The following is a 14,777-nucleotide window of genomic DNA, read 5'->3' on the forward strand; positions in this document are numbered from 1 at the left end:
GCAGCGAACCCCGCGGCCCTGGGCACGGCGCTGCTCGCTGCGTGACGGAGCCGCGCGGGGGGCGGCGCGGGGCTCGGCCGGAGCTGGGATGAAGTTAAAGTACAAACAGAAGCATATAGCTGACGTGCTTCAAGTTGAGGCAGTTCAAGATATGCAAATGTGCGGGGCTGCGCGGTATTGACATTTTGAGGCCACGGTGATCGGAATGTATTATTTATAGGAGCGGGTTGCGCTAGGCCCGTAAACTGCATCTTACATCCTCGGCGTCGGTAGGCAGCAATATTAGCGTCTGCGTGCTCACACCTCTATCCGTGTGTTCGTGTGTGTGCATCGCGTGCCCCACAGCCCCGTCCCCACGCAGGCCGCGTGCCCCAGTGAGGCCCGGGCGCAGTGCGCAGCCCTGCGGCGGCCCTCGGCCCCATTCCCCCCACGTCCCCTTCTCACATACGTTCTCTCCGGCCCTGGAAACGCGTCTGCCTCCTCGCAGCGCTGTCCCTCTGCCAGGAACCGTTCCCTTCCTGCGCTCCGGCAGCTCCTGAAACGAGGGGAAGCGCCGTGGGTGGGGGCTGGAGAGCGGATTGTTTCTCATGTAAATGTTACCCCGTCTCTCTGCACTTTGTATCTTTGCTTTCCCCTTTGCCAGTTCTTGCTGAGGGGAAAAAAAAAAAAAAAGAAAGAAAGAAAGAAAAAAAAGATTAATGGCATGTAAAATGGGAGGGGTGGGGGAGAGAGCTAGAGGCAGATTTCCACATCCCCTTCCTCTGGGCGTCCTGGTGGCTTTTCCATAGAAACTTTCGCCCAGTGGCCAGACGGACGCTTAAAAGGGAGTGGAAGAAAATAATGAGACCGCGACGGGAAAATGAGCGCACCCCGGCCCCCCCGGCAGCGCAGCGGCCCCTGCTCACGGGGTGCTCGCTCCGAGCTCGGCCGCAGCACTGCGACTGCCGCCCGCAGCTCCCGGCAGTGGGATCCCGGCTCCCCGAGGGACAGCAGCCGCGGAGCTGCTCGCGCGGTTCCCCGAGTGGAGAAAATTCCCATTCGTTTGGTGAGGAAACATTTTGCCGTGCGTGTTTCAACAAAACACTAAAAACCCTGCTCGTGTTTTTTTTTAGCAATCGCTCGCGCAGCCTGACGGCCTCCCGCAGCCCCAGCCCGGCCCGCGACAGCTCCGAGAGGCCTCTCCTCCTCCCTCCTCGCTGCTGGCTGCTCTTTTCCTGTCTAATCAATTATCTCCCTAGCTAGTCCTTCTCAAAGGTGAGAGCTCATTATGCATATTCATAAATCACGGCTCCCAGCCCTGACACTGATTGATGTAATCATCTCCTGCCCGCGCCTTCCTGTGCCCGAGGAGCGCCGCGCGGAGCAGGGGACGGGGCTGGGGCTGGTGGCCGTGCAGGGCCGAGCGGGCGGCGTGGGGCCGGGCAGGACGCAGCCCCGTGCCGAGAGCTGCCCCGGGCAGGAGGAACGGAAACGGCGAGGAAAAGGCCCCGACACACGCGTGGTTTTCACAGCCAGGAATCGGAACGGGCATGAAAATAACCCCCCAGTTCTGACGCGTCAGCTAACGCACTTGCTTTCATTTTCCTCGGGAAGTTAAAGCTGGACGGAGGTATTCTGGTGTAGATCCGAGCACGAGCATTTAGACGTTTGATACAGTAAATAGCTTTAGCATTATACCCAACTGTTCTCAGTAGCTACGTTTCAGAAACTGAAAGAAAAAAGTTGCAAATGATGAAAGTTCCTGCTGCGAGGGCTGGAGAGCAGGAGGGCTCCCCGGCCCAGCCCACGGCTCTCGGATAGGGACGTGCATCTCGTCCCTGCGAGCTGTTTCCCAAGCATGCTCCAGCACGGCAGCCTCAGATGCTGCTCAGATCGTGCGGTTTACCTGTACGGCTCACATCCACACTTTTAAAACACCTCTTTTTATCGCTTTGATCAGAACTATCAGCGTACTAAAGGAATAAGACAAAAATATAGGCCCTGAAAATCGTAACGAGATACAAATCAAAGAGAGTCCTAATCAAATACTTTTGAGAGCGTTATCTTCCTTGTTAACAAATGGTAATAAGAAAATTAAGGCTTATAGCTTGCTTGCATTTTATCTAAGAGAACCAATAAAGATATCAGATGCTCTTTGTTTTATACGTTTGAATGTAAAGCAGCATAATGAAGAACACGCACCTTCTAAGGATTCATTTGCTTGATGGACGTTAACCCTTTGCAATGCCGGTGAATTTCTGAATTTGCAGAGTGAGGAGGAGGCTGTGCTGCTGCCTGGGTTTTTGGGGCCAGCCTTCGCTGCGCCCGGGACAAGATCTTTTTTTATTAAATGCTGAAATTGGAACAAAGCAACAATGGCTGCTTGCTAACTCTGCACGTCCAACAGGCCTCTTTTCTATTCAGCAAATGGAAGATATTAAACAACATTTTGCTTAAAGGTACACCGAGGCCATTTCCATTAGGACATGGTGTCATTCATTTATTCACATGTTAAGTGGATGTCCTTGTGGCTAATGAGTAATAATCAACAGTGACTCCACTTTATTCCTTTGCTCCCAGCAATGTTAAATACTCTGATGGAGTCTCTTTGCTGACACACTGGAGAATATGGTTAAAAAGTGCTAAAGGACATTTTCAGCATAGAGCAGCCACATACATGCGTGCTGGAAAGAGCACTTTTATTACGGTCTGTTCTATTAGGCTTTGTTCCTGGCTAAGGCACGGCACGCGGAAAGCGCTGCTGTTTATTTGAAGACAGTTTGTGCCTTAAGACCCAGAACTCTCATGGCTCGGAAGTCATTTGGTTACTGCTGGGAGATGAGCTCTTGTCCACCTGGTTTATAAAAAATAAAACAGCCCACTCCCCGCTTCTGTGTAGGGTTTCACACAGAGATGTTTGCTGGGGGACTGATCTGGGACAAAACCTTCCCCCTCCCCAAAAAAATCTCGTTTGAGGTTTATTTTATAAAACAAAGAAACTCTCCCACCAGCTAATTAATCCATTTTATTACATCAACCTCGGCAGCTAAGGAGGTTAATAAACTACATTAATATATATTTTTTTCCTTCACGCGATTGCTCACTCTGGAGTCTGCAGCTTGGTTGTCTCCCGTGTCAATTCCTAAAGTTTGAAAGGTATAAATGAATCATTCTTGGTCATGATTAAGCTTAAGTTAGAAATAAAATATGTCAATCAATCTGGTTGGAAATGTTCCTGCTGTCTAAGTTGGTTATGCAAAACACTCTAAGGTGTATAGGCATGCTCAATTAGGTCAAGGGATCTGATGGCACTCCTACCCGTAAATGTGTGTCACTTGGATTCCTCATTATTTTTAGCAGTGGTGGAAATGCATGTCAGTAGGCCAGCTAGCCGGGCTGGAATAAAATTACTTGCTGGGTACGCGTGAAACTGAGGTTTTAATACATTCATATTATACCTGTTTTCAAGCAAAACAGTGGAAGGAAGATATGTCTCTCTCTCTCTGCCTAGAAAATACATGACTCACTCTATTGAATTTCTCAGCAATCATTAGTATAACTCACACCGGGCTATGGGATACTCAAGATACCTTAGCAGTAAAATTTAAGTGCCTAAAAACATAGATGTAATGTGAAATTAGATACAAGGAGTAAAACATCAATTTGCTCTGTTACAGTCTAACTTGCTTCCAAGAGAGGTAAAGCGCAAGCTTCGCTGGGAGATTAGACTGTCCCCATTCCAAAATAATTGAATGAAAATGGACATTCAAGATGGCTATCGAACAGCAGCCTTCCTGCCTGAGTGCTCGGATGGAGACTTTCGCAAGTGATTCCCAGAGAAGACAATGCCAGAAATGTGTGTCTGATAGACAGCTTCCCTCCAGCGTACTAAATCAAAGCCTAATACTAATAGAAATGTTTTCATATAATTTTAGAAAAAATAAAAACAAAAATCCAGCACAAGCGAGTGCTAGTGCTCACGTGTTCCTTCCCGGCATGTGGTGCAGCCACTGAGATTACCCAAGTGGCTCAAGGAGCGGGGTTAGACCTCTGCTTTTGCACCTCCCATGCTGGCACTGGGGCACCTAGGCACAAGGAATGGGGAGAGAAACCAGCTAGGAACAACGCCACGCTCTGGCCTACTTCTGGTGTGCAAAAAAATAAACGAAATGAAGGAAACTGGCAAACGAAAATGTTGCTCCCAAGAACCAGAGGCAGAACTGGTACTACAGGTAAGGCCGGTGTTTGTTACGCGGGATTCTTAAAGATGGTTTTAAGGTTGGCAGTGTCCCTTTAAGAACAGCACCACGTAGTTAATATTTTCTTTACTGCCAACGAAATGCAATTAAATCCCATGAATTAATATATTCACTTCAAGAAGAATTCCCATTCTTTTCTTAGGATATCAAAATGGAGCCATCATCAGTCAGTTAGTTAAATAGGAGAATCTGGAGAGTAAGTAAATGGAAGAGCTTTCAAATGCAGGGCTAAAAATGCCCAATGAATGTGTAGGGGGCTTCAATAAAAAGATTTGACTTGTGTTTTCACCCCTTTCCCACTTTCCTCATTGTTTACTGACACTGCTATGGACACAGCATTCAGGCGCTGCCTGCCCAAGCCCTGGGATGTAAAAATGTCATCTCTATTGTGCTGCTGGGCCGGCTTTGATGCCGCCGCCGCCCTTTGTGTGCGCCTCTAAATCCCTTTATAAGGCTGTCCCGATTGTCCGCGCTGCACATCGCCACAAAAGCTCGTCTTATTGAGAAAGTAAGGAAGTCAGAGAGGGGCCGAATGACGGGAGGTTGCAGTAAAAGGCCCGCTGTTCATCTCCAGCTTCTCTCCGAGCAATCGCAAAGTTTGGGCTGCGGCCGCAGCAGCAAAGCCAGGGCTCATGTTGAAAAGCCAGCCCGCTGAGACACGTCCTGCTCACATTTTATCCAGAACTGCCAGCATTGTTTTTGTAAAGAGCGGGCTCTGCGGAGGGAAAGCGTGGAGTCCTAGAAGTGCTCCTGGAGTGCATTTTCCCATTTCTGGAGGAAAACAGCCTTGTAAGACTCGCGCACGTTTCATGCGAGAAGTTGAGACAGAGAGGACACAGATTCAGGCAGCGCTGCAAAAAGTGCCCGTCGTTACCCAGAGCAAACCCGAAATAAACACGCCCCTGTCCTGATGGGACTGCACGTCTTTGGGACGGGAACTCGAGCCCCAGACTCGCACTGCTGCTCTGGCAGCGGTTCTGCTGCCTAATGCTATTCTGATTTGTCCTGAATGTTAGTGGGCAGGAGGCAGACAAAGGCTGGATAAGGTCTTATTCTTTCGGCGTGGGCTATCGGCATGGGAGGACGGTGATTTCATGGCTTTTGTTGCCGAGGTTAGGGACCGAATTCTCTCACTGAATTAGAATGGTAACAAGTGGGACCGGGGATCTCTGGGGCTTTTGTAGTGCACTCATCTGAGAGATTGCGCTTTTCTCAGCCCTTCAGATTTATTTTGCCAAAGTTACAGGGCAATTATGGAAATGCGCCCTTTGAAGCTCGGCCGATTTCTCTTTATTTTCTCTGCCCCCCACCCCACCCCAGCAAAACCAAGCTTCCCTCGTCTCCTTTCTTCAGCCGAGCGGCCCGCGCTGACGCTGGGCTTTCGAGCGGCGACTCTGCTATGCTTTGGAACAGCGAGAAAAACTTTTAATAAATATACGCTAAAAACCAGACTTTGAAGCTTTTTGGAAAGGAAGTGTAAAATAACAGGGAGGTAATGACCTTTTAGGAAAGGCTCTGTGTAAGTGGCATGCTGGAAGAAGAGATCCATGCTATGAAAAGAGCCTCAGTGCGGCGGAGCGCGGCGTTCAGCCAGGCCGCTGCCCACTGCACTGCGCTGTGCGGGGCTCAGCTGCACCTCGCACCACAGCGAGGGGCCCAGGGCAAACAGCACTGTGCTTTCTCACCCTTGTACACTATTTATCGGCGCAGTTTGGAATCTTGGTGCTGCCTGCGAACTAGGAAGACCTACTTTTTACTTTACTTCTGTCCTATCCCTAAGGAAACGTGTCTGAAACAAGATGGTCGGACCTGGAGCTATGCAGTCTCTATCTAGGACTGCTTCTTGCCCCAAAACTCAGTTTTGCATCTCTGTTCAGCCCTTCTTTTCTTTCTCTATTTGTCGCAGGCTGCTTTGCTCCTGTAGGATACCCTGAGGCTTCTATGGGCCATTCAACAAATGCTATGGGCCACACTCAGACTTGATGTGAGTAGAAGGAGATACTATTGGTCTCCCTGAAACTCACATACCCCTACACAGGACCTGAGCCCAACCTGAAATGTAGACCTTTCTATCAGTGACAAAATATGGTAGGAATAGCAATATTCCTTGTCAGTGTTCTGTAACTGCGGTGCTCCCTACAGAGCTTATGAGGGATCTTAGGACCTTCAGCAGCCTGGAGTACAAGAGCCTGGCATTTTCAGTGGATTTTTCATGACTGATGCGAAGATCCAGTGTTGCATCTGTGGCATTCAGCACTGGTATAGAGGCCTGAGCAAACGATTTTTATGGGAACTGGGCTCAACAGAGTGTCAGTGGGCACCATGGGAAGAGAACTAGCACTCATCCACTCCACCCTCACTTTGCCTTCCTCCACTAGTTGCCTTTCACACATCCACGTTTCTTTCCCAACCTCACACAGATGCTGATGGCTCCCTCCTATTCCTCTGCACCTTCCCTCAATCTGGGATCAACAGTGAAATCTGCCAGAACTGGATCTGCCATTGAAAAGTCCTCCAGGAGCTTTGGGGACTGATTTCAAAGTGTGGTTGGGCATGGTGTCATGCTCAGCTCATTTTGTTTGCAGGAAGGAGAAGAGAACTTGGGGGATACAGATCTAGGCTCATGACTGGGTACAAAACCTTCCAATGGGTTCATGTTCTGATATGCTCTTCTCTTCCAAGAATCTTCCTAATCTGACAAAAGTTAAAGTCAAGCAAAGAAAAAGCAAGGCTGCTAGTAGTATCAAGAAACTGTCCCAGTTGTCCTAGCATTGGGAGTTTCCTTCTCAGAAAAACAGCAGAATTCCTACTGACATGCAGATGCCTTCAGCCTACCACCAGGTACCTCAGGTTGAGTGGAACTCTTGTCTCGCAGCACAGAACTGTTTCAGGTGTATAAATAATTACCATGCACAGCTCCCCTGACATGATGTGACATGGTACGCGGGGTCCTCAGGGAGCCAGGCTCCCTCCTATTCCTGAAAGAATAGTAGCCTGGCTTTCTACTGGTTTAGGCTTACACCCCAATAATTAAAAAGACTTTGAATCTGACCTGCTAGTGCTGTTTGCCAAGTGCAGGGTTCACCAGCTTCCCCGGGTGCAGGCCTTTTAGCGGCAGCACTCCTCCCACTGCAGCAGCTCTGGCTATGTGGATGTAGTGTGACATAGGTCACAATGCCAAAGTATGGACCTGCAAGTAAATGTCACAAATTTTAAATACTTTACATATTTTGTAAGTCACTTTTTAATACTGCAAAGAAAATAAGTTTCCATTTTTGGCACTGTCAAAAATGACCCCGAGGATGCAAAGCTTCTCTGCAAAGTTGGGTCTTCAATAGGAAGCTCTTCAATAAATTAGGCAGCCATCATCCAAGTGAGGTCTTCCAGATGCCTGCTCTTACAAGGAATAAATTTGGCTCATCTGAGCTGAATTTTAACCACTGAGTCTTGTATTTACTCTGTAGTGCAAGCAAAACAGCAGGTCAGTGTTGTGAGTGTCTTGAAGCTTTGGATATAGAGGGATGGGCATTACAAACTACAATTATAAACTCATTTATGGTACAAAAGATGGTATCTCCCTGCTACTTCTACAAATGGGCTTTAGGTGTGGGTCAGTGGGAATTGTGTATCTCCTAAGACTATGACCCGGTTATCTCCTAACCCTGAGCAATTAATCACCAGTACCTAATAGGAAGTAGCAGTGCACTTGTTGGTGTCATCTGTTTGAAGTAATGCTTTTCCCTTTTCTGGAACTATTAGCCCTATAGCTTCCCTCAAAATGGAACCTCTTGTGCAAAAAAGCCCATCAAATACCAATGGCTGCTCACCCAGGCATGGGAGGAGTGCACAGAGGGTCCCCATTCTCCCTCCCCGTGGGTATAGATAAGAGAGAGCACGAACAGATCCAGAAATGGCAGTGGCAGGGCGGGGGATGTTCTCAGTGCTTCCATTTAAATGAGAGGAATGGCTTTGTCTCCAGTGGGCTGCGCAAAGTTGGAGTAAGGTAGTGAAGGATCAGGCCCCACCGACTCTTTGTAGTATGGGAGCTTTGTTTTGAAGTGCAATAAAAATACAGGTGGCGGAGGAGATAATGCACCGCACCGTTCCTTTGGGACACGCGGGGAGACGCTAAAGAATTCCAAAATACAGAGCGTGGGCTTTTCCCTGCATTGATCACAGACGGTAGTTCAAGAAAACACCCAGAAGTAGCAAATATGCAAATTTGTTATGAAAGAAGAACCTACAGTACCCGCTCTGTTAAAGGGTTTCTTTAAGGATATTTGATCCTCATGCAGAGTTTATCAGATTACAGGTTTAATTTGTGCATTCAGTTTAAAGAAAAAGGGGCGGGGGATCCCTTTTAAACATCTTTTTTTTTTCTCTGCTGCTCCAATACTTGCACGCGAGCTATCTCACTTCTGCTCTGATACGAGAAGTGTGTTTACAGTGTAATATAAATCTGGGCCGGAGAATACCAATTTCATATAAATTAGATGGCAGAGCACTGTTCCGCTATTTTGTTGTCTAAATTATATGGAAATTGGTCTTATGCAAGGAGTAAGTCCTCACAGAACAGGGCCCTTAGGCTTTTGGTTTAATTATCATAAGCTTCCATTTAATTAAACTTATTAAATGGTTTGGTGTAAGAGCAGACTATCATTTTGCAGAAGCTTTCTGGAAGAGAAAACTATTTGTGCCCGAGCTGCTTGGGAAGGAAGTAGAACTTCCCGTCAGAGCTGCTTCCTGGAGCACAGGGCTGAGCTCTGCCCATGCCATGCTGCCCAAAAAACCACCTGACAAACACTTCCTCACTTTCAGATCAGCTTGATAAACCATATAGCATTGTATTCTGTGGTGCTGGCGCTGGAAGGTGGGACCTGGTGCCACAGGAGGTGTCCCCCAGCCGTGGGTTTGCAGGCAGCCCCTTGGTAAGGCCTCGCTTCCACCAATGTGTGCAGGTACCAGCACGCAGCTTCACCCCGACTCTGCTGGGCACCTCCACATGCAGCCAGTGTCCCTCACATACATCCATTTAACCAGGAGAGACCTCATCTGAGACACAGATGTTACAACAATCCTCATTCTGATGAATTTGACTCTTGGTGACTTCCTACAGAACCCGAGCTTGCTTTATTCAGCCAAGTCTACAACACACTCACTGACTTAGCTGACTTCTGGAATAAACATGGAATAAACACCTCTTATTTTCTTCTGCAACATATAAAAATTTGTCTGAGTTGAAAAAAATAAACCTATTGATACTGTCCATGCAAATGGAATGGTGTGGAATAGTATTATATTTCACCGCTCGTGGTACCGTGTACTGACTCCTTTAAAAAAGGATAATTAGAAGAATAATCAGCTGAACATGTGAAAATTGAGATGCTTCTTCAGGGACATGAGAGAAGCTGATTAATAAGAGGAAGGAAGGCCACTGTGTGTCAGGGACCTAATAAAAATATTTAAGGACAAATAGGTAGAAAAAGAAGGTACACATTACTAATGTTGATAGAAAGCCTTAACTGCCTAATGAATTTCAGAAATTGGTTGAGAATAGTTAATCTGTGTGATAACATGACCCTCAGGGTTAGTTAGATCTGTGGATTCTTATCCCCCCTGGGGACTTAGCAAGTTTCCAGAGATTCACACCAAATTCTTACAAGGAAAAGGCATTCACAGTTGGGAGATTTCATGCAGGTTTCGCTTTTGAATGCTCACGTTACACAAAACCCAATATACTGAGATAATAGAGAGTGAAGCTCGGCACTAGCCACACTGTTAATTAAAATTTTCACTTTCTAACAAACAATCACGCACATTTGGATTTATTATGGGATCACATATAACTCTAGATGAAAGGAAGTGTTTTACCATAACAATAGTTGATTCTTAGTTGCTTCTCTATGCTAAATTAAACTCCATATATGCTGAAAAGCGAATGTATCATCTGGTATTTTCTTCATTGGATCGGGCATTTCTTACACACCCTTTACAAAAATTTCATGGGAAACGCGCAGGGAAAAAACCACCTAACTTTTATAGACCGGAGCCATAAAGTGCGTAGTAATTGCAGTCTCATCAGTGCTTTAGGAATCCTGCCAGCGGTGAGGCAAGAGAAATAGTTCTGAGAGCGCGCCAAGGGAGACGCAGCACTGCGACGTGCCATGGCCCGAGGAGGGGATGAGCGCAGAGCCCCTCTCCCAGGGCAGTGCCTGCTGGGAACTCAGCTGCCCTGGCACCAGGCAGCTGGAGGTGCCGCTTCGTGGTTGCCCGTTGGCAATGCCCAGGAGAGGTGCAAAGAGAAGAGGGAAATTCCCCTGCAGATGGCAGTTCTTACAACCCCTCGGAAGTCTACTACTAGACTGGGATTTCCAATGGAATTCAGGGCAGCGAGACACCCAAATCCCACCAAAATCTCCTTTGAAAAATCTCAGCTGGAGCTGTTAGTGACAAGTTGCAGCAGCAGCTTTTTCTTTTGAAGAATGTCATGGATTTTATTCCCCTTAATATGGATGTAAAGGTGCAGATGGGGGCAAAAAAGAAAAGAGCCTGAGCCCGCAGAGTTGGCAGTGCCGTGGGTTGGTGTCTGGATTTGTCTGTGGCAAACAATGCTACATCTAATTTCCAATGAGCAATGCTATACCTCAATTTCCAAGTCACCTACAGCAATCATTGGAAGCAAAGATTGGAAAGAGGTGTGCGTCCTCATTCGTGTGTTGGGTCTACAGCTTGGGAGCTGCACTCATGCCCACCTTGTGCTTTTGCCCAAATTGTAGTTCAGGGCTTGTGTTCCTGCACAGTGATTTTCAAAGGTCTCAGAAGAGGTAAGTGAGACCAGAGAGTGAGGATCCCGAAAATAAAAAGCAGATTTGCATTTTGCGTGTGTATCTGACCGCATACCTCCATCTCACCCTCAGAAAAAGGCAAGATTTGTTTGTAACAGTGACATTAATATAAATGGTGCTGAAGGTATACTTTTCAGCTGATATTGCAAAAATGAATGCTCACCACATACTTGTGCATAGGAGGTCCTGCTGAAAATACTTATATATAATTTAACAAAAAAGAAGCTTTTGTACTAAGAAATTATGGCTTAAAGCTTTCTTATTTGGGAAAATTCCAGCCTCTGTGCTCATATCCCAGTTATTACAGTAAAGACTTCCAAATGGGAGATATTTTAGAAGAAAACAGTACCAGAGTGATAAGGGTACCATGCTTATTTTTCTTCAAGCAGTGGTATGCTTTTAGTTTGAGAAGGAATTTTAAAAGGTTCTAGATGAGATGGTACAAATCAAACATATTCTTATAATATTTATATAAAATATGTCAAGAAAAAGGAATAAGCGGGGCTATTAAAAACACTGCCTGACAAACAGAACAATAGTGTGGCCAGAACGCGTCTTGCTAATCGTAGCTGTACCGAGCTAAAAATGTATGAACAGGCCTGTAGCACAGCACAATAAAGACAAAAATCCTGTAAAAGATTTTAGAAACAAGCCTTTCTGTAAATATGAACACCTTTCCTTTTGCTTTTCCATCTAACTGCTCTTTAATATGGCTTTTGTGGGAAGATGTGCACCTGGAAGAACTGTATGGACAGCTACGGCTAAAAAGATGTGCACCACTCAAACCAAGATGATGTCTCTCAGCTCTGAAATTAGTGTTTGCTGCTATTTTTTCCTTTAGTGATATTAGCATATAGATAACATTAACAGAAAGAAAATTTATTAGCGATGACAGAAAGGCAAGGAAGATTGGTGAGTGAGATCCAAGGGTATGAGGGGAAAGATCAAAAAACATCACAGAGCCTATCATCAGCCTGTGCCTGGATACCTACAAGAGAAAGTGAGGCTTCAAAAAGATGAGAAGGAAGCCGCTGATGGGGTGACAGAAGCAGCTCCTCTCCAGGACAATGACAGAACAGTAATTATAGACAACGATGACATGTGATGGAGAGCTTTACTCTACAACTTTACAGGGTAGGATCTAGGCAAAACACATGTATCGGCATACTGTATGATGTGAGAGATAGGGAATGAAAGGGGAAGTGAAGCGCATCCTCTGCCACAGCAACTTCATCGCGCTCACCCAGTCACCAACAAGGAGAACCTACAGCAAGAAGAGCAAAGGGATGTGTCCCTCCACAAAGACAAGAGGGGCATGCCAAACCTGAACGTGTGGGGAGCCTAGGTCAAAGCCTGTGGTGGGTGCTGTCTGGCGCACTCCCAAGGAGCAGTACCTATGGATTTATTTCAGTTTGTGACGCAGATGTTTGCAGTGCTTCCTATAGGCTGGGGGGATCACAAGCCTGGCCGGGTGTGAGAACAATGGAGCCGAGAGCCTGTCTCAAACCATATGGCCGCGGTGCCTCGGAGCTGCCTCGAGCCACGGGGTCAGTCTGGTTGGAATCAAAGCGCCATCGCCCGCCCGGTTTTACTGCCTCAGCACAAGCAGAGGTTGTTTTCATTTTGTTCAAAGCGGAAGTGAAACAAAATAAAGAGATTCCACATTTCACTTGCAATAAAACACCAGAAAAGGTACCAGTTAAAATGCAGTTTCAGTAAATAGCAGTACGCTTCCAAGGCTTGCACCCTTTTAGTCCAAGGAATGAGCTATTAATTGCGTAGATGTCATAAGTTAAATTGCTCTCTCCGATCAAGTCCTATTGACAGCAACCGAGCCACTACAAAACTGGTTGGTATTATTCTTCCATTTGGCCCTCCTACAATTTCTTTTGCCTACATTCCTTGTCCAGAATCATTGCTGACATGACCCTCCCAGAAACGTGGCACGGGGAAACCGAGAACAGGACTGCACATGAGAGCAGGAGCTGTAGCTGAGGTCCCCACGGCAGTTCTGCACTGCTCACCCCCAGCGCTGTCATGGGCTGCAAGGAAACAAATGCAGAGCTTCATCCTGCTTGCATGCACACATACACGCTCTCTCTTTCACACGCAGATACTATGAGGACCAATAAAAGATCAAAAGCAAATAAATGAAGCAAATTAATGAAAATGAAGTGGAAGACTGTAATCACACCCAACCATGCTAAAAAAAAAAAAAAAAAAGCTCAGAACAAATTAGTATGTAATACACTACTTCAGACAGATGTTCAAATAGGAACAAAAGGAAATAAGTAGGAAAACCATACAATGCTGGCTTGAGAACTTTCAGGAATATGAAAAAATCACATAAAGGATAATTTCCCATTTAGCCTGGAGCGGGAATAAGGGCGGATTCTGATCCCTTGAAGATCCTCCTCCCATTGCCTTCAACACAACCAGGGCCAGCTGAGCATCACATTTCCCCACCTTGAGAGGCTTGGGGCTCGGCTCCCACAGCAGCTTTCTTTCTGCCTTCTGTAACCATTACTGCTCACAGTTTTTCACCATGACGTGCTCAGGTTTTTGAGCACGTGAGTTCAGCTGTGATCACAACCAGCTGAGGCACGTGAGCTGTGGCATGCAGCTTCTGGGGGTGGCACCTCTGCTCCCAAAGTCCCCAGGTTTTCCAGTCTGCCCTCATTTATTTTCCAGAAAACAGCCACGTTTTGGAAGACCCACGGCCTCTTTGTCAGCCCCAGCAAAAGGGCCACGGGATCCAGCTGCACGCTGCCTCCTTCGCCCTGGCTCGCCCCTTGCCCCGCACCATGGCCAGGTCTCTGCTGCACAGTGGTTGGCAGCTGCACGCTGCCTGCACACAGCCCCAGCTCTGCTGCCCTCGGCACGGCTGGCCTTGAACAGGCGGTCATCCTTCCTCCAGCAAATGCTTCAACAGCTGGAACTTCCTCTTAGAAACGCACCAAACAACTACCTTTTGTTGTACCTGTTTTCTGATTGTCCCATTTCTGGTGTGCTTTCCCTGGATGACTTTATGCAATGTCTGCAATACCTCGTGGAAAGGTCAGCAACAACCTTTATGTGTTGATCTTCCTGAAGTTCCATGCTTGTTACCCAGACCATTCTTAAAGAAAAATCAATCTTCTTTTAACACAGGACTGTCCTTTCTCTTCCCTTTCTGCCTTGAATTCCTGCGTTTCCCCAGGGGGAAAGGCTTTCTCCTTAATCCCAGAGTGGCATTTTCCACCTAGCTGCTGCTTAGTTTAAATCCTGCTCAGTTCTTTCCTCCTGCAGGGTCCCATTGCCCAGCCCTGCTGCTGAGCAGCCAGAACCATTGCCCAGTCCCTGGCTCCCCAAGCCTTCTGCTCCCAGCGGGGCAGGCCATCAGCCAACCTCAGCTTGCTGTGAGGCTGCCAGCTTGCCCTTAGCCTGGGCTCTTGTTCATCACAGCTCTCTCTACTGCCTTCTCAGGAAGGGCCTGGGAGGTGCCAGGAGATAACTCCGAAGCCACCACTCACCTTGCCACGCGGCAGAACCAAACAGGGTTTTAATCTGGATGAAATGACTGCTGGTTCAAACAATAAAAAGAGTTATAGATTCATTGCGACAGATTAAATAGAATGCCTTTTGTGGGCAAACAAAGCAGCTGAAGACTTTCCCATCAACCTATCTGAATTTGTCCACAGCCAGCTCAGGCTCA

The 14,777-nt window shown here is 47.0% G+C and overlaps 1 long non-coding RNA gene across 1 annotated transcript in view; it reads right to left on the bottom strand.

The window, feature by feature from the left end:
* The window catches only part of LOC110404342, a 54,676-nt gene continuing 39,987 nt past the window's right edge, over positions 89-14,777 (bottom strand). The window contains exons 3-4 of the long non-coding RNA XR_002442164.1: positions 7,291-7,428; positions 89-649 (exon numbers count right to left, since the gene is read on the bottom strand). This is a non-coding gene — a long non-coding RNA (uncharacterized LOC110404342). The remainder of the gene's footprint in view (positions 650-7,290; positions 7,429-14,777) is intronic.

The sequence above is a fragment of the Numida meleagris genome, chromosome 10, assembly GCF_002078875.1.
Source record: "Numida meleagris isolate 19003 breed g44 Domestic line chromosome 10, NumMel1.0, whole genome shotgun sequence".
In the NCBI taxonomy this organism is placed as follows: domain Eukaryota; kingdom Metazoa; phylum Chordata; class Aves; order Galliformes; family Numididae; genus Numida; species Numida meleagris.